General features: G+C 37.9%; 1 protein-coding gene across 4 annotated transcripts in view; it reads right to left on the reverse strand.

Annotated features, from left to right (window-relative positions):
• The window catches only part of LOC126428105 (uncharacterized), an 857,744-nt gene that overhangs the window by 20,761 nt on the left and 818,317 nt on the right, over positions 1 to 18,666 (reverse strand). The gene's annotated exons all lie outside the window — the stretch shown is intronic.

The following is an 18,666-nucleotide window of genomic DNA, read 5'->3' on the forward strand; positions in this document are numbered from 1 at the left end:
ACTACATAATAATGGAAACTTATTGTCTCATGTGATGATAGAAACTGTATTTTTTTTATTTCTCCTCATTTATCCAAATGCACATAACATTAAGCTCTGTAAATTTTTGAGAGAATACTGGTGATGACCAGAAGTTATCTTTTTAAAAAGTAGACAGTAAAGGAGAAGAACTGTAGGGTTGCGGTGATGAGTATTTATGCATCAGACAGTATTATCGAGAATATCATACCTACTAAGTTTCATGAGTGGTGGATAGGGCAGTAAGGGTAATTGGCAATTAATAGATTTCAAAAATTGCCACTGCCTTGGGGAAATCCAAGAGACTGCAGTAGTCTCTTATTTAGTTTACGCAGCTTATAGACACAGTCATCAGCATCATCAGCAGCTGCAGCAGATACTAAAGGAATGCCTTGTTGATGTAGCCATCCTTCTCTGTCCCTCACTATCTTTATGATTTGATTTTAGTTGCTGCATTTCATATTACTTACAAAATTTAGTAAGATGAATGTTACGGGCAGTATCAAAACTTTTTATTTTTCCGTTTCCAAGAGAAAAATAGTTTTCAACTTGCTAAGAATAGGAAAGAAATATTGTTTAATCACCTGTAAAATGGTATCAATGCTAGACTGTGCAAAAAGGGGCACATTGAATAACGAAATAACCTGAATTTCAAAAGAAACATTTTTCGCCACAGTTCATAAGAAAAGTAATGTATTACTCGTAGTCAGTGCATTCTTGTTTCTTCTGCTGTAATTAAAATCGTCGCAGAGAATATAGACTGTGATATTACTAACAATCTGTAGAACCATCGTGAGGAATTTGGCCTCAGAATAATCGTATTCTTAGAACAACTATCATTGGCCGTTACTTTTCGCACTTCTCTGCGACAGCGATAGAAAAATGCGATTGGTGTTTCCAAAAGTATTTATATGTGGTATAAATTAATTACAAATGCTATATCCCGATGCAGACGGCGGGTTTACAATTATCGAATCTTATCGGTTTATGCGAGTGTGCCATCGATATGCGAATTATATCGCTGTTCGTGGAACCAATGTTGAATCTAAATTCAAACAGATGCGCGCGTTGTTCAATATTGCATGTATTTTATGTATAAAGTTTTCGGTTGCTTACGCTGTATCATTCTTGTTCCTCTTACGCTTTTCGGCAGGAGACACTGTTATATGTAAGTAACGGCGCCTTCCACATCATAATGTTGTATCGAACAAATTATTTCTAATCATTAAATTGAAAGCAATTTTTAGATAGTTATTTATGCCACAGTGAAATAGAAAAATCATATGTCATTTTATATAGGTGTACAAATTGTTCTATAATTCACATTATTTACTAAACTTCAGTTTTAGTTCACACGAGACGAAAGTTGGCAACGATAAACAATGACTTTGCTGTATTATCACGACCTTCTTATAACGCGGAGTGTTTGTCCGTTATGCGATATAGGCAACGCATGCAGGGGCGATAAATTTAAATTCCGACTTTTGTTTTTATTCTCATTTGTGGATTTGATAATTTTGCCATCCAGTAGGTAGTGGGTTGACCACAATTACATCAGAGAAACGTGTACAGGTATATCTCGAACAGGTCCGCGGGACATTCTGCAGGCTAGAGGATAAGGCTTTCAGTCCCAAGTCAGCCTCAGTAATTAGTGCAGTATCTTTCCTGATTGTAATTTTCTTTTGACTAACAACATTGTTGTTGACCTTTTGATCGGAGTAAGTAATAAGTGTATTAATTTCTTCTCTGAAAGTGTATTTTTAAGTGTTCTTGCCGTGTAAGTTAACAATGAGGACTTGTTTGAACACTCATAATATACTGGTGAATCTAGAAGCAACTTCTCCTACAGAGAATCAGTCCTTGCCACTTAGTTCAGCACTGCAAATTATGGAAAAGGAAAACGGATGCAAAAAATTATGTGACAGCGATGCTTTGGGAATATGAGGTGCAGAGGACATAAAGCTTGAATTCAGGAGAGTGTATGGCCCTTCCCTGTGGAGATACAGTGAGCTTATGAGGGATTCTATCATAACAGTACAGATTCTAAATTGTTCTCCAAGGTCAATACTACTGCTTTCCTTGAGAATACATGTACTGTATATAAAATTTAGCAGTGAATTGACTTTACTGTAATAGCCTTCTTTGTGAATGAGTATGCAGATGAAAAGTGCAAACACCTGAAAAATCAAGGAATGGTGCCTATAGCTCATAGGACATTTTGGGTTTGATGAGTTGTGTGCCTGAATGGTACCACACTTCTATAATGACTTTAGATGTGACACACTTAATGGCAGGAAGCATGGCTGAAAAACAGTTTTAAAATACAGCAGTGTTTCCTTCACATCAGAAGGAAATTACAGTTGATCACAACATAAGGGATCCCGTGCCTTACACTGCAATAGGCATGAAAACGTACTAACACAGCGAATGTGTTGGTGGACAGGGGCCCCTGTCTAGACCTTTGCTGTTTGTAAGCAACTAAGAGTGCCTTTCCTTTCTGTTATTCAGCGATGTCATAGATTTTGCTTTTGATAATTAATATTTCTTTATTGGTGGGTCGATGATTCTGCTGTGGTTCAGTTTAAATATCATGTATAATACTTAAGTTGACAGATTGATCATATTGTGAGCACTGGAGCATCATTGGAAAGCTGGCATTGGTAATTCTGTGTTTCTTCATTTCCCAAAAATTCTACCAACTGCAGTCAGTTTCCTAGACCACATCATGCTGAGTGCATTCTGTTTTTATACACACATGGCTTGTTATCATCACAATGGAAAGGGATTGATTTTGAAAACCAAAGGGTTGTGATGAAGTTCCTTTTAAAAATAGGGAAAATATGTTCAAGAATTCTTGAAATGATGAAGGCTGCTTACAAAGAGTGTCTTGTGAAGAAAAGTCTGTTCTTCAAGAGGGTGAGGAGTTCGAGAGAGGGGATAAACTCAATGTGGGAAGATGAAGGGACAGGATTTTCTATTTCCACACACAGTGTTATCTGTCTGCAGAAGCTGAACTAAGCTGTCAGCTCATATCGTCATCTAATGGTCAGAGGTGCTACTATTGTCACTGGATTTAATAAAGACATCATGCGCCTCTTTCTTACACATTAGTTGGGAATTTACAAATATTGCGCAAAACTTGCTTTCAAAAATTCCAGCCAAACAAATGGTTATGGCAGGTGACATTTGTATGCAGGGTGATGTTGCTAAATGGGTATAAACTGCAGGAAACGTTTCCTAAGAAGATAGGCCTAAAGAGCAAATAGATTGTATTGACATATGGGCAGAAATTCATGGTGTGCGTGTATTAATTCATCTCATCTGCACAGTCCAATGCAACACACATCAACTTCCGATGAGACACTACTGGGTAAGGTGTTCGAAATGACCCCCACGGGCCTCTAAAGCATGTGCTAACATGAGGCAGTAGCAACGGATCACACATTCAGATGTGCCATCCCACAAGTGAATGGAATTACAGGCAGCAGGAATGTGTTATTGCAGTGTATGCATGTTTGGGATGTGTGTCACATACACAACTTCTTTCAGGTGTCCCCACAAATAGAAATCTAAATGGCTGAGGCTCAACGACCAGACCAGCTATGTGACTCGACAGTTTTGTCCGATCCATTGGCCAAGGTAGATATTATCGAGATGCCTCCGTGCAGGAATTTGAAAGTGTGCTGGAGCACCATCATGCAGTGGTTATATTAGCCTTCCTACCACCAAAGACACTTCTCCCAGCAGGGGAGGCAGTGCACCTGCAGGAATTACAGATACCCCTTGGGTGTGAAGCATTGTGGCTAAGGATGACTGGAACCAGGAGATGGTCGCCAATTATTCCCACTCACTCATTAAGGCTTGCTGATGGATCATTGCCACCATACCGTGACGATACTCCATACTACACAGGTGGATGTTGTGAAGGTTGACGACACTGTCCCATGTAATGGATGTGAAGGAGAATGCTCCACACAGTTGTCTGGCTTACCTCATAATGGTGAGCCACCTATCTGGTGCTGATACTAGGGCCATTGCTACAATGTTCAACACCAATTCAGCCAATGCTCACATTGAGGGGCATTCAATAAGTAATGCAACACATTTTTTTATCTCAGCCAATTCCAGTTGGAAAAATATGAAATTTGTTGTGGTATATCATGGAACATTCCCAACTCAGTTCCTGTAGTTTCATGAAGTCCAGATAGGTGGCAGCACTATTATGTAGCCTTTAAAATGGTGTCTGCAATGGAGGTGTGTTCCAAGCAGAGAGATGTCATTGAGTTTCTTTTGGCAGAAAGCTAGAGCATCACAGATATTCATAGGTGCTTGCAGAATGTCTACAGAGACCTGGCAGTGAACAAAAGCCTGGTAGATGGTTGAGCAAGGTGTCTGACATCACCACAACAAGGTCACACAAACCTGTCCAGCCTCCCATGTGCTGGCCAGCAGCACACAGCTGTGACTCCTGCAATGTGTTCATCACCACAAAAATGCAAACAAACTTGTCCTTCCCTATGACAATTAAAGGCTCACATAAGGCTGCATACCCAAGAGGAGCTCACAAAAGTTCACTGGATTGTTCTTCCTCATCCACCCTACAGCCCGGACCTCACACCTTCCAGCTTCCATCTGTTTAGCCCAATGAAGGATGCCCTGACACTGCCTTAGAGGTGTCGGATGCAATCCATGCAAAGCACTATGTGAATGGTGGGGGAGATTGTTGATGCAGCAAGACATTGGCTCTGATGTCAACCAGTGCTGTGGAAACATGCGGGCAAACAAGCCCCTTATAAGGTGGCATAAGGCTGTCACATTGCACATAGATTAAGTTGAAAAACAGAGTTTTGTAGCCAAAAGAGTGAAGAATAATATGGTGTATTGGAATCCTGAATAAAACCAACTTGCTTTCAGAAAAGAAAAAGTATTGTGTTATTTATCGAGTGCCCCTTTGTCTATACCTGACACACCTGCCTTTCTTCATTACCAATTCCAGTAAACATCCCAGTCACACACAGACCATGGAATACTGTCACAGACAGTTTATGATGTAATTGTTATTGTGGTGTCACCGCCAGACACCACACTTGCTAGGTGGTAGCCTTTAAATCGGCCGCGGTCCGTAGTATACGTCGGACCCGCATGTCGCCACTATCAGTGATTGCAGACCGAGCGCCGCCACACGGCAGGTCTAGAGAGACTTCCTAGCACTCGCCCAGTTGTACAGCCGACTTTGCTAGTGATGGTTCACTTACAAAATACACTCTCATTTGCCGAGACGATAGTTAGCATAGCCTTCAGCTACGCCATTTGCTACGACCTAGCAAGGCGCCATTACCATTTACTATTGATGCTCTAAAACATGTACCGTCAAGAGCGATGTTCACCATTTATGGATTAAAGTTAAGTATTCCACAGCTATGTCCTTTTTTGCTAGTCTAATTTCCTTGACCTGTTCCAGACCTCATGCCAGCCTGCGTGAGCTAAAACGCTTATCTTTCGGCTTCCTCTCATAGTGGGTTGGCTCTCTTGCCAATCCACAACAGTTATAGGCAAGGATTCTTTTTCTTGTACTGTCATGCTGCTTCCCACCCATTGCCATTTGCCTGTCTGTATGTAAAGACTATTTTGGCCTGTTCCTGTATGGTATACTGAGCCATCACCTCTCAGCACTGCACTACATGACTTGCGTCCACACCAGAGGGAGTCGACAACCGCAGTGAAGCAGATACCCCCATGTACTGATGTACTAGTGCACCACCATCATTGACACATTATAGCTATCTAGAGAGCAGAACTAAAACTCTAGTACAGACAGAAAATTTCCACTTAGCTGGTGTGTTATCATGTGCGCTTTCAGTCACTGAAACCTACACTGTCAATGCAACTTTGGAATGCAATTACAACCATATGTCCATTTGGCATGTTTTGCTCCTTTATCCTATCAGGGGCCATTTCCTGCAATTTTTCCCATTTATGAAAATTACCTTGTATCTGAGTAGCATCTCCTGAGATAAGGAGGCAAAGTAATAAGAAGCAAAAAAGATATGAGAAATGCACAAAAAGGCCAGAGGTGAAAGAAGTCATTACAGAAAAAATCCAAAGGCTGACTTTAGGAGTGAAATCCAGTCTTTTGAATTTCAGGGCTTTATTTTTGTTGGCATATTTAATTTTAGTCTTTATGAATTAAAGCTTTCTCATGGCAGGTTTGGCATCAAGTCTGTTGCAATATTTATTTTTGTTAACAAGTAAGCTGGTAAGCCTGTTTCGCTTGTGTAAGTAGTTGCAAACAGTAAAAGCAACAACACAGCTTCTTGCACCCAGGGATCAATACAGACTTCTTTGCTGCCAGTGTTGCATTCATACAAACTACTCAAACTAGTAAGCAAAAGTGACAGTTAACTGTTGTTCTACTTTTTCTTAATTTTGTAGAGATGTTAATATTTTTTAAGTTACTTTCTTGAGTATAAAGAAAAAAGACATGTTAGTTTCACATAACCCACAGGTGATGTCCACGAAATCCCAGGGCTCCAGGGAACACAGTTTAAGAAATGCTGCACTAAAGAGTCAAATCACACCTGTTGAGGAAGACAAAGAAGAATTTCCACATGGCCGGTGGGGGGGATATCAGAGTTGTTTTGTGGAATGCGTGTTCCTGGCATACTGAACTTGGGTGAGGAACAGTGACTCAAACCTAGCCTCCTGCATTTCATGAGAGATGATCTTACTGCTGAGTTATCTCAGCACTTCGTGGTCTAATTCAAAGCACACATCCCACTAAAAGTGACATTCATGCTGTGTTTTTACAGATTTTCGCCGTTGTGCTCAAGATAATACAGTAGCGCCTGAGAAAGGTAGGAAATACATCATGTACACACAGTTTAAACAAATATCTCATACTTTATTTTCTGTTTATAATATTTTTGCATGCATTTTTTTGTTTTCTAGCAGTTATTAAATATTTGAAGTAAAATTATAATTTTCTTATTGTTGTTCAAATGAGAATTCATTTTATGCTTTACTGTGCAAAGAGGTTTGGAAAAAAATGTGTCAAATGCACTTGAAAATTTTCAAAGGTCATTTATGGCCAGATGTCATACTTAACAAACTGACCTTACTTCATAATGTTACATTCCATCCTGGATATTCCATTGTTTGACCTTATTTCATCTCTAATATAATTTGCAAACATAAAGTTAAATAGAACTATAGATAGAACATACATGCTTGCAGGCACCTTAATTTTAAGTGGTGTGCTGTATCAGCACTTTCTCCATGCAGCATGCCACTTTGCTGCATGCTCTACTAGTATAATACATCAAGTGCAGATGGCATCCCTACTTGTTCCTCTGTTCTCTTTTCTGTGTAACATGCATGGTGAAGGTAGGTCCAGTAAGAGTTGTATATGCATGGTGCCAGCAGTGTTTTAATGTGAAGCTCTGAAACCCTCACAGCAGTTATAACTCAGTGATACCAAGATCGAATTCCTATATATCTCTACAGCAAAAACAGTAGGCATTTCTAAAAATAATTATAAATCAGCAATGCAATGCTATGCACAATATGCAATAATTTTACTTTTCTGAGGCCTGAAAATTGTAAGAGAAGATTTTAACTTCATGTGAGAGGAAGATAGTTCATCCATTGTCACCACAATGCAATCAGGCTATTTTCACAAATCAAATGATGGTATAGTTTTAAATAATGTTTTCCAAAACAGTGGAATCACTACAGACACTTCTGGAATTCATAACTCAAATTTGCACTGTCAGTCTTTAAGAGCAGCATCTCCATAAGTACATCATTCAGGTTAACTATTAATTTTTTATGTAATAGTGCAACTACCAGAACTTAGTGAGTGACTTGTGTGGACTATTGTCCATTATTGATTCAAACTGGTGTAAAGCAATCATTAAAAAATAAAAGCTATTGAATTACTTGGATGACAGGTAAAACTGACTTGCTGATTGATTACCACATAACATTTAAAATTCTTATTTCCAGAGTTGGAGGTAAAAATCCCAACACTCTGAAATTCTGACAAATGGGGATTGTTGTCTGCTGTCAGTATCACCTGCATCTTTTGCATTAATGTATGGGATGAGTAGAAAGTCATGTATCCCTGAGAGCAAAACTTAAGAGATAGCTAACAAGTATAAGTATACCACTATTAGAAAGCAAAAAGTACAATTAGCCTTCACTTATCTTGGTGTTAGACGGAAAGATGTTCTGGGAAATGATAGAAGTGAGTGAACAAAAGTCTCTCTTTGTGAAGTAATAATTCAAAGACTCTTGTGGGAGTAATCATTCATGCATGCAAAGCCTTTGAATTATGACTTGTCAAGAGAGCAATATTTTTTCTTGGATTTACCAGACATATAATTTAAAAGAATGGGATTTAGTTTGTATCTTAATTTGTAAATAATTTTTTGAGCAGTCAGTACACATATATGTTTGTTAAGTATGCTTTTTACTTTAGTGTTAAAATAAATAAAAAATCACATTTAGCAGGTAGTTTAGACCCATGTCAACTGCAGTATGGTATTAGGAAAGACAATAAGGCCAGGTAAGTGAAGAATATTAATAGACTGAATAACAGCAAAAGGTTACGTGTGCATGATATAGTATGAATGGGAAATTAGATGACAGGCAGAATACCGAAAAATTTGAAATTCATATATCTCTGTTTTCTACTGAGCTGCCATAAATGGAATCATGATGTAAAGACTGCCCTTGTATAACAGTATAAATTGAGCACTGAGTATTTTTATTCTCATTTTGAGTGACTGACGTACTTAATATTGTTAGGCATGGATGTTACCACATACATATAAAACATCTGAGATAATGCCATTCTGATTCTTGCATCTTCATCATTGACTTGTGTTAATATGTTCACATTTCTATTTTATAATGATTATTAGACCTGTTGATTCACCCATATAGTTTAATGCACTGAGTACTGGCTTGCAAAACAGGGTGGTAAGCTAGACACAGACTGAATCTACACGCCACTATAATGGCAATTATTCTGATTATCATTTGTTTGGTGGTTTTCTACATTTGTCTAAGTAGATGTCTGCTTGAATCACTGACTCTACGCCAGAGACACAACACACAGAACAAAGTTTAAATGATTCACAGATATGTGGTGTATAGAATTTACGTCCCACAGGGCAAATTATGTTTGTGATGGCAGAAAGCATACCCAACAACAAAATAAAAATTATTGCCATATCAATAGGGATTGCTCTCTGATATGAAAATGTTTCTGCAATATCTAAACTGTGTCAGATTTGGACTTGCGGGCCAAAGCCTTGAAAAGGCAGTTTGCAGCACATACAGAACTAGTGAGACTATGGGTTATGTGTTACCTTCTTTATGGTGTCTGGACGATTCTTCCATGCAGTTAACATGGGTGTCTCAGTTCTTAAAGGATTCGCCGGTGAAAGCCAAAGAATGAGGTTCATCTCCCAGTCTGGCATGCAATCAGTCTACGAATTTCATTACAGTATAAACTGCACTGGAGAAAGATTCATTCTGGATAATGTAAATGAACTGAAACACAGTGCTAGAATAGAAGACAAGGGCTGCAAAGGCTGACAGAAGTGATAAGGTTCTGCATGAGTAACACACACACACACTAGTGCATGTAAACTAGAATTTTCTGTTATATGGAAAAAGAGTATTTTCTGCTGTGAATAATGAGTGACTCAAAGAAAGAGGAAACAACATAGTAGACATGCAGATCTCAATTGTGTGTGCACTTTCATTGTGGGCAGAGTGAGGATTGCTATGTAATATTGCAAAGGTAGACTTTAGGCCTTGTTTTGCAGGGTAGAGCTCGTAAACACCATCAAGAAGGTAAAATGTAAATCTCAGTTTCAGCATTGTGAAATACTGAATGTGTCACAATGTATCAATGCTTTGGCATTATTTCTGAGCTACAGGAAATGTTTGTGATAGTTTGGTGAAGAATAGCAACTCGGGTATCTTGATTTAACTGCTTGAAAAATCCAGTAGTAACTGCAGAGGCTACAGTTATCTCAGGATTTGGAGTTAAGCAATCAAATGTTTATTGGAGGTTCAGAGAAATTTGTTTGTATTCCAACAGGCAATTGGTACAGGGTTCTTCTTTGTGGATGGTAAAGCCTTTGCTCGTCAAGCTGATCTGCTGGAGGATCTTCTTGGATGCATGGCACTATCCACCTTATGGCCACATCATTGGTGCTTCCAGATCTATGTCCTATGAGAGAATGTCTGGAATGCATAGGGAAGATGAAGTGTAGTCTATCAGTCAAAGCAATGACTTTTCAGGATTTCTGTTTCTCTGGAATTGTACTTGAACCATCTTCTCACAAAGAGCACATCACATCACTGTGGAGCCTGTGTGCCTCCTGTGGGTAATCATATCCCCTGTTAACCGATCTGCTGTTGGGGAAGGGATTTTACTATTTTGTTACTTTTTTGTAATGTGTCTTCTGGGATTCTGAACTTTCCAGTTTATGATATATATTCTCTTGTATTTGTTATTAATTGTAATTTCTGGATTTTAGTGCATGTGCCAGGTTAATATCTTGTTCCGACCTCTCTGAGGTCAGCTTTCTATTTTGACAAGTCGTTTCAGGCTGGCTACTTTTCTCAGTACAGCCATCCTCCCTCTAATCCTACCTTCCATACCCTTCTTTAAACCTAGGCAATAGTCTGTTTCAAATGATTCTCACAAATGCTCAAAAAAGATGATAATAAGAATAAATAAAAATTACTGAAACAGAATTTCTGCATGTTATTGACACCTAAATTAATGTATATTGGCAATATTTTGAATCTACATTTGTAACACATGACATTCACTGTAAAATGAATACACAAGTGAGTACACAGTATTATTGACTAAATATAGGTAAGTATCGATATGGAAGAAATAACATTTCACCTCCTCTCATATGTCACATGCTTTAGAGTTACACCCACATCTGTGGTACACAAACCAACCCTTTGTGTAGCTAGTAGCACAAAAAATATCCTGCAGTTCTGTAAAAAGTTTACTGATAAGGAGGCAATGAGAAGGAATAATCTTTTTGTAAGATGATCTGTGTCAACAGGTTGTGAGAAACATTTATGTTTATACATTGAACATAAGAAGTGGAAACCATTCCCGTGACTTGATATTTCATTGCTTTTAATATATAAAATTTTGTCAGATGAATATGATACATGTCATGTGAAGAGAACATGTGACTTGGTATTTCATTGCTTTTAATATATAAAATTTTGTCAGATGAATATGATACATGTCATGTGAAGAGAACATCAATTAATTTAAGAACCTGTTTATACCTGTGCATTTAAATTCATGTTTATTTTTAAAATTGTTTATCACTTTTGAGATAAAATTATAATGTCACTTAAGCAGCTCCCAGTATGAATGGAATATTTATAAACACCTGCAATACTTACACTACAAGCAGACTGCCTAGAAATTAAAAGCTCATAACCTTAAATAAGTCAAATGCATAAATGCACTAGCAAAGCTGTAAAGCAGCAGTAGAAGCTGGCGCATTGAGAGCCTTTTCTGAGAAGCAGTTTGTGGTCAGAGATAGGCCTCTAATGCCTGAAGTATACTGACCTAACTCTACTCTCTGAAGCATGGCAAGTGGGCGTTGCACAACAGAAGGTACTGTAATAAAACAGTAGTATTGCTTTCTTGAAGTAAAAAAAAAGGTAAGTTTGGGCACTTTAAAATGAAAGGACCCTTGTACATGTGTGTATGGTGTGTTCATGAATATGTGGTGTTTATGTGATGTGCATTTTTTTTACTGTGAGTTTAAAGAGATATTACAAAATTTTATGAAATGACATTGTTCTAAGTTCTGTTTTTGGTTTACTAAATGTATGATTTAAAATGACTATCATAATGTTTACTATACCAATAAGGAGTGCACACCAGAAACAATGTGAAACAGTAATCGCATTTTGCTTGCACCTTTCATCATAAAATGTTGTGGCACTTTATACCTTAAACTATTTATTTTTAGGGTCATAACTTCTCTTATTTTCTGGCTTGTTTTGCAGTATTATATTGTGCTTTATGTTTTCATCAAACACAGCTGTCTGCCCCATGTATATGAGACATTTTACTGATTCTGGTGCAAATTAAATATATTAGTAATTTTTATTCTCTTCTAAATGTGATGAGAAAGCAACACCAAGCTATGTGCTTTGTGGGACTGGATTGACAGTTGCTTCAAGAGCTGAGTATCGAAATCTGAATTTTATAACCAGGCGGTAATATACAGCTGAAGGTTAAACGGAGAAAACGACAGGCTTGGGAAGGGTGTGGAGATGTAAAAGAAAAATTGTCTGTCAAGGCATTTTGATCAAGATAAATTCGTAAAGTGCAAGGCATGGAAAACAGCAAACAAGTAGATCCAATAAATGAGATTTGGAGGAAGTTAGCATAATTAGAAAGGCAAATTATTAGCCAGAGAAAGCAACTGTCTGAAAAAAGCAGGATTTCTTGATTTTTTTTTTCAAAGTTATTACCTTTACGCAATTCACACTTTTTGCTTTAGAGTGCCCATATATTACTGGTGAACAAATCGGCTTAATGTAGCACATTCTTAAATTTTATAGGTTTCAGTTTCACCTAACATATGCTTTCCATTTTGCTAAAGACTGGAAATCGTAGAACATTGGCTCCTCTCTTTCAATGTCAGCAGATCTACGTGCCATTCCATTTCCCCCTTCATGTCGACAAGCTATGGCCCTTTTCTTTTCGTTTGTTACTTACAACTTTTAGTTACAGCCTATATGTATAGGTGATCTAATTATATCATTCAGATGAGTTGCTGGTATTAATTTCACTGAAGTTGATGACTGTTGCAACAAGACAAAATAAAAGCAGAGTTTCATACTCTCTATTATTTTCCTGCAAACTGGAGGAAGCAATATGTCGGGTCAGCACATCAGCTTCACAGCACAGCCACAGCTGCAAAAATGCTTCTGATCTGTTACTCTGGCAATCAGCCACGGCAGCTACTGTTAGATGCTCAAGCTAAAATAATTGTTGGACAAAATCTTCTCAGTGACAAAGCCACTTGAAATTTGATTTAGAACTTAAGCTTTTCGTGAAGACTATTGCCACTGTCACCCACAGTAAAACTCACTCCTAGGTTTTTGATGTTGTCCTCCATATATAGAAGAGGACAGGAAACTTATGGAAATCAGTAGCTGGGTGCTTATAAGTGTATATGGTACTAGTAGCCAGAAGATGCTAGAAAAAAATCTACTCACCAAGTGTCAGCAGGAAAATACACATATAAAATGTATTATTTATGCAAACTTTTGGAGCCAGTGGCTCCTTCTACTGGCAGAATGGTTAAGGAGAAGGAAGCAAGATGAAGGAAAAGGACTGGCGAGGTTTAGGACACTGAATTGGGGGGACTTACCAGACTGGATGAGAAGGAGTCTTTCTTTCTCATGATGTCTGTTAAGTCTCCTCTGATCTGGGACTCTGGATGAGTTTTCTGAACTCTTCACCTTTTCCCAAACACCACCAGTTCTTTTCCTTTGCCCCTCTTCCTTCCCCTTCAGTCTTTCTATCAGAAGCAGGAGCCACTGGCTCCAGAAGTTTGCAAATATAATGCCTTTTATATATGTGTTTCCTGCTGCTGCATGGTGAGTAGATTTTTTGTCTATCCAATTAATTGCTCTCCTTCATAAAGACTTGTTATTCATAGTAGTCTTCATTAACATAGATAGATGCTTTGTGCTGTCCTTGAAATTAACTCTTGAATTTGAAACATGTCAAGAGTGCAATGTTACATCAGTTTCTTCACGTGCAGTCACTATTGTTGTCTCTGAATACTGTTCTTCTTTTGACTTAACAAATGAAATTGATACCTCATCTGCACAGTTTGGTGGATGGCAGCAGCAGAAAATCCAAATTTTGCGATCACTTGAGTTTTTGCTAAAGAAGTGCATAGTCATGTCTTATCATGGTGAATTTGTCTAACTCCTCCTTCCACAGCTATTGGTTCTCCGTGTTTGTGGGTGGTGTTGTCACAATCAAAAAGAGAATTTTTGTTGTTGTCCAAATTACTTCTCAGTAGGAATTAATAAAAAAATTAATTAAAATTTGAGAAAATAACTTAAAGTGAGGCTTTAGGGACTCACTGAATGTTGCTTAGCAATGGCTACTGTATGTGTGGCCCAAAAAAGGTCACAATTGATGGAGGGACAATGGATGTGTCACCATTATTTTTAATTAATTAGACAGAGAGAATTACAGGTGACACTGTCTTGTTACTGCTAATACTCTTTCCACAGATATTCAAATTGCCAAGTTCCCATTGTTACATCCCATAAGCTTTCTGTCCTCTCACTATAGAGACTATAGAGGACACAGTCATAACTCCGATATAAGATTTACATCTGATGACAGATGCAATGGAAGTCATTTAAAGATTGGGTTGTACATATGACTTGGTGCAGCTCAGCCAATGAGAAGATTTTATTCTTGTAGTCTGCAGAAAACAACAATGAGGTCTGATATTCTTCCTGTAAATTTAAACCCAATTTTATTTATTTATTTATTGTTCCGTGGGACCAAATTAAGGAGAAGTCTCCATGGTCATTGAACAAGTCAATACATGAAATTATAACATGATAGTAGAAACAGATAAAATGAAATATAAGAAAAATATTCAGGCAACAAGTCGTAAGTTTAAATAAAGAAAATCAACGATGTAACACTGGAATTTGCTTAATTTTTCAGCTCTTCCAGGAGCTCCTTGACAGAATAGAAGGAGTGAGCCGTGAGGAAACTCTTCAGTTTAGACTTAAAAGTGTTTGGGCTACTGCTAAGATTTTTGAGTTCCTGTGGTAGCTTATTGAAAATGGATGCAGCAGAATACTGCACTCCTTTCTGCACAAGAGTCAAGGAAGTGCATTCCACATGCACATTTGATTTCTGTCTAGTATTAACTGAGTGAAAGCTGGTAACTCTTGGGAATAAGCTTATATTGCTAACAACAAATGACATTAAAGAAAATACATACTGTGAGGGCAATGTCAGAATTCCCAGGCTATTGAATAGGGGTCGACAAGAGGTTCTCGAACTTACACCACATATAGCTCGAACAGCCCATTTTTGAGCCAAAAATACCCTTTTTGAATCAGAAGGATTACCCCAAAATATAATACCATACGACATAAGCGTATGAAAATATGCGTAGTAGACTACTTTTCATGTTGAACTGTCACTTACTTCAGATACTGTTCTAATGGTAAATAAAGCAGCATTTAGTTTCTGAACATGGGCTTTCCACGACAGCTTACTATCTATCCGAATGCCTAGGAACTTGAACTGTTCCGTTTGTTCATTAGCATTACAAATTAACGAGAAGATGTTCAATAGACACACAGAGATACCTAACAGCATTTTCAATATATTAAATTTTATTATACAGTAATTCAGTGCATATTCCACACTTTTGTCTTTGCAACAAAAGCAACTACAGTTTTACATATCTTCTGAGCTATCATGCTTCTTTGTGGTTCAGTGTTCTAATATTTAGAAAGATAATGAACATTTAAATAAAGAAATATGTAAGAGGAGGGTTTACCATGCCAGTGCCCAGTAAAATCACCCCATTCTAATTCATTTGACTATGTGTGTCAGACAAGCACTCGCTTTGTATCAAGATGCAAGTTTCTCTACGTAAAACTTCTGAGAATTTGGAAAAAAGAGTCAGCCTGCTTGACAGATCCATAAAGCAGTAACGTAAGTTTTGAGCATCTGCAGCAATACACTGTGTGAGTTACTTGAACAATTTACCTCTAATATTCCCAGAACCACAAAAGATATTGAAAAATAGGAATCAAAATTAAGGGCCTCATTGTCACAATGAGATCATTAGAGATTGATCACTGAACAGGCACTTTGAGCACCTTCCATGCAAATATGATTCCAGTTTATTAACCACTGCACCACCTCATTTGGTCCAAAAATATTGAAATGAGATTTATAACTACTGATGATATGCAAAGGGATGAGCTTTTTTGTGCAGTCACAGCTCATGATGTTTTTACGTGTAAACACAAATAAGGTCAGAGCATGACAGAGAATATTGAATTGAGTAAAATTTTCCAGTTTACATTAGGTTGGAAGTGCATTATATAGAGCTACAACCAAAAAACTGAGAGTCTGTCAGTGTTGAGCATGCTGAAGTTTGTCCAGTAAGCAAATATGTTTGAGTGTTTTAATCACATTTACTGATATACTGAACTTGTTAGAGTAAATGTTCATCCATGCTCTCTGTATATAACAGAAATTAAGATATGTGACCTTCAGCTTTTATTATTAATAACATTGTACCATACAGCACCACACCTTGACTACCTTACTGCAGTGCTGTTTCTGCAAAAACACAAAAAAATTTGTGTCGAATGTAACCAGGTATGGATAGGAATTTAGTTTCCCTAGCTCTGATATTCAGCTGAAACCATTGTCTTCAGCTAATTTAATTGGTAACTGCACTTTGCAGCATAACAAGTAGTAGTTGGGGCAAGTTAGTTTAAATGCACACACTTCTGCACAGTCATCACTGACTGTCTTTGTTTCATGGTCTTAGCATTTCTGGCCAGTGGTTGTTTGGAAAATTTTGCTTGTTTCAGCATCACCCACCCTGCTGTGACCTTATAACCATATTCTTTTCTTCATCCTGTATAATGGATGTCCCAGGAGGGGTGGTCAATATTCAGGGATATGACAGGAACGTGAATTTGAAGCAAAACTCTTCGTATGCCCTATTCTGAATGGTATCTGAGATAGAACACATTTAATGAACATTTGTTTTTGGGCTAGTGATGTGATTTGTTTTTGGGCTAGTGATGTGATTTGTTTTTGGGCTAATGGTGTGCATGTATGTGTCTTACCCACCCAAACTCTTTGATGTTCTATTCTAACCCAATCTATAGCATTGCTTTCAACCTCTTTGTTAAGGATGTCTTTCTGCCAGTAAACTAGCCCATTGAATGCACAGCTGTCCACATTGCATCATGAGTGAAACAGTGCAAGGGATTGAGAGACAAGCATTGGTTAACTGTGTTCATACCCACACTTGCCACATATGTAAATATGGAGTATGTTTATGGCTTCTGCAATGGTTGTGTTCTTGCTGCTGTCAAAGAATGCCGTTGGCACTTCCTGACACATCGAATTCCTGATTGTAGACTGTTTACCAGAGTTTTTAGGATATTGCGTGAAACAGGTATTCTTTCAAGTTCCCATTTTTCTTCTGAACATGTAGTTCAATAACCTGCACAGAAACAGCAACACATTGTTGAAATGGTGCAATGTAGTTGTACTACCAGCACACAGTGACTCTACGTGTATCAGTGTCCCAGGAACATGTGTGTGCTGAATATTACATGTGGAAAACTTATACCCATTTCACATAGAGCTTGTTATAATGTTTACTAACTGTTGTACACGTGTAAACCTATTAGTTTATTGAATAACACAGAAAATAAATAACAATATACGTTAAATGTGTTCTGTCACAGAAACCATTCAGAATAGGGTGTGTATCCATTTAAAGGTTTTTGCTTCAAATGATAATTCCCATTACATCCCTGAATATTGACCATTCCTCCTGGGGTACCCTGTATATAGTATCAGTATGGTCAGAATGAGAACTGAAGAGAGGGAGGTGGCAAAGGAAGTAGCCTAACATGAGTGGATAGAATAGGCATGGCTTAAGTGGTACAGACATATAATAGAATACCAAGAAATATGCATGAACTGAACCTTCAAGGTAAAAGACCAAGGGATAGTTGGCTGGAAGGAGTGGACAAGAGTATTTGGAGAAAACGAGAGGACTGGAACATGGTGGTGATAGAGTGGTGATGGGAGGATGGAGGAAAATGGTGGGCTTATGTGCAAAACAGACCCAGCTGGTGACTGAAAACTGTTCCTGGTGCTGCTGCTGCTGATGATGAAGGCATTCTCATTGTAGTTGTTGTTGTTGTTGTTGTTGGTTGCGATGATGATCATGAAGATGATGATGATATTCCAGCAGCTGTGATTTTTAAAAAAATATAGTAAAGGAATTTAATGGCACCTGAAAGCCCTCAGAAAGTGAAGTATACTGATATGGCTGTTGGCATGTAACTGGACTGCCTGTTTGGACATATTATATGGGTAATAGAGAAGAATGTTTTTGATGACAGTCTTGTCCTTCATATTCAATACAGTCCTAATCCTTCCCTCCCTCCCACTACCCCCCCCCCCCCCCCTACCCCACCCACATTTTTTTTACAGTTTCACTGCAAATCATATGAAACATCACATCACAGAGATGCTGAAAAACCTAGACATCAGCTATTCTTTGAAAGCCGACTTAGGAATTTCCAAGAAGCAGCATTAAGTGAGGAACCTGGAAATATACTACATCCCCTGCATATTGCCTCTGTTGGGACTGTGAAGATAAGATTTGATTAATTACAGTGCACACATAGGTATGTAAGCAATTTTCTTCCCACACACTATGTGAAAAAGGGATGGGAGGGAAACCCAATTTGTGTACAGTGGAGGAAGTATTCTCAACCATAGACTTTTTTGCAGTGATTACATAATTGGAA

This window comes from Schistocerca serialis, chromosome 12 (genome assembly GCF_023864345.2).
Source record: "Schistocerca serialis cubense isolate TAMUIC-IGC-003099 chromosome 12, iqSchSeri2.2, whole genome shotgun sequence".
Lineage (NCBI taxonomy): Eukaryota > Metazoa > Arthropoda > Insecta > Orthoptera > Acrididae > Schistocerca > Schistocerca serialis.